The 2,270-nt window shown below is 36.1% G+C and overlaps 1 protein-coding gene across 5 annotated transcripts in view; it reads right to left on the bottom strand.

The window, feature by feature from the left end:
- Nucleotides 1-2,270, bottom strand: part of LOC106881524 (zinc finger protein 271) — a 14,120-nt gene that overhangs the window by 10,463 nt on the left and 1,387 nt on the right. Inside the window, exon 1 of one of the 5 annotated variants that reach the window (XM_052967760.1) lies at nucleotides 1,940-2,210. The exons of the other annotated variants lie outside the window; for them this stretch is intronic. The gene's annotated coding sequence lies outside the window, so the exon portion shown is untranslated. Of the gene's footprint in view, nucleotides 1-1,939; nucleotides 2,211-2,270 lie in introns of those variants that run through there. 5 annotated transcript variants of the gene reach the window in all.

The following is a 2,270-nucleotide window of genomic DNA, read 5'->3' as shown; positions in this document are numbered from 1 at the left end:
GTTGCCAGTACCGCCTGACTGGCCTTGTAGGGTTTTCGAGCAAGATCGTTGCCAGTGCCCCTGGACTGGCTCTTGTGCGGGTGGCACATAAAAGACACCATTTCGAGCGTGGCCGTTTTCGTGCGGGTGACACGTAAAAGCACCCACTACACTCTGAGTGGTTGGCGTTAGGAAGGGCATCCAGCTGTAGAAACTCTGCCAAATTAGATTGGAGCCTGGTGTAGCCATCCGGTTGCACCAGTCCTCAGTCAAATCGTCCAACCCATGCTAGCATGGAAAGCGGACGTTAAACGATGATGATGATGATGATGATGATATGCAAAACCTATGACAGTCTTCAACATATCTCTGTATTACCAATGAATTGGATACCAAGACCAACAGCAAAATTAGATTTAAGAGACTTCTGAATGAAAGAACTCTGAGAATTTACTAAAAAGGCCTGATCAAAGAGTATCCCATGACAAGATGGCATTACTTTACAAAGTCTGCAAATAATTCTTCAATCCACAAAGAGCTTGGAAAGAGAAGATAATTTTTTGCGAATTTCCGAATTTCGTTTTGTAGATATATGTGAAGGGTAATCTTCCAGTATAAGGAGGTAAAAAAGTAAATAAAAATACAAGGGAAATAACTTACGTCTTACTAGTATCATCCGTACTACTCTGAAATGTTATTTTTTTGCTGTTTATAAATAAATCGCACACGTGATTGAAGTTATCTGTTTATATATAAATCACACACGTGATTGAATATCGTAGTTTCTTATGAGAGATCGAAAATGCCTCGTGGAAGACCGGCTGCACAACTTATTGTTCCTCAAAACGAAATCCTCACTCGTGTTTTCGCTCAATAAACACTCACAACGCCAGGTCTGGGAATCGAAACCGCGAGTCCGCTGCCCTAACCACTGGGTCATTACACCTCCACGTGTGATTTATATATAAACAGTTAACTTCAATCACGTGTGCGATTTATTTATAAACAGCTAAAAAAAAAAAACATTTCTGAGTAGTACGGATGATACAAGTAAGACGTAAGTTATTTCCCTTGTATTTCTATTTACTTTTTTTTTACCTCCCTATACTGGAAGATTACCTATGTGAAGTATATCAGTATGTATGTGCACGAGTCTACCTTTTTTTTCCGTATTAGATATGTGTAGATATACTCGCAATCTACACACTTTGAAAGATATTTGTTGAAAATTTCCTTCAAAAATGCCCATTTTTCTGAAAGTTATGAGGAAAGAAAGCTGACTGTCAGAAAAAAAAGGGCTTCACAGCAAATTCCGATATAATCGAAATCTACACCATCTGAAGCACATTATTTCATTTCATTTCAAAGTTTCAGCTCAGAGCTGCGGCCATGCTGATGCACCACCGTGTTATTAATTGAAAATTTTATAAAAAAGATATCCATTTTTCTGAAAATGAGGAAACAAAGTCGGCAGAGCGGAGCATACATGTTTTGGTATGCCGGTGAAGGTACATGACTGTTGCAACATCTCAGCTTCTCTGTTCGCAGTATTACCTTACTCATACTTGATCAAGTAATGAATGAAAACTAAGAAAATATACAAAAAGTGTGTATTTTTGTTACTGGAGAGTATAAATAACTGAGGGACATCATCCAACATATTTAGTGTGTAATGTATATCATTTCTTGTATATGATGTATAAAAATAAAAACACAACTCTCGTATAGGATTCGGACGAGGTTTCCGGTTCGAAGATATGTTCCTCCCTGCTTTCCCTGTAATGCGTCATGGCCGCTTTCTCTCCTAACTAAAAGGTTAAAAAAATTCATTGACGTTAAATATAATTATAACTGTGTATTTCATAATTTTGCATTACTGTAATTAGTGTAAAAGAGTTTACATAATTCTAGTATTTACACACATTATTACAGCTTAAGAGTAATATCTTTATCAACTTACCGTTATCAGCTGTACAGAATGTATCAGTGCCCTGTACCTTTTTGTCAAACAAATAATATCGTTGTTGAAGCGGAGAATTAAAAAAATTTTGTCAACTTTATTCTAGGACATCAACGTTCATGATGCCGCTAACAATTTAGCCATAGTTTCGTATTTTGTCATAATGAACTTGGTGTCATTCCTTTTAGCTTCAGTTTTGATGTGCGGATATAAAAACGGGCATCTCAGTGATATAAATATATGCATATTAAAACAAGGTGCACCACACACACACACACATATATATATATATATATATATATATATATATATATATATATATATATATATA

The sequence above is a fragment of the Octopus bimaculoides genome, chromosome 5, assembly GCF_001194135.2.
Source record: "Octopus bimaculoides isolate UCB-OBI-ISO-001 chromosome 5, ASM119413v2, whole genome shotgun sequence".
NCBI lineage: Eukaryota > Metazoa > Mollusca > Cephalopoda > Octopoda > Octopodidae > Octopus > Octopus bimaculoides.
This window is presented reverse-complemented; position numbering and strand designations above follow the sequence as displayed.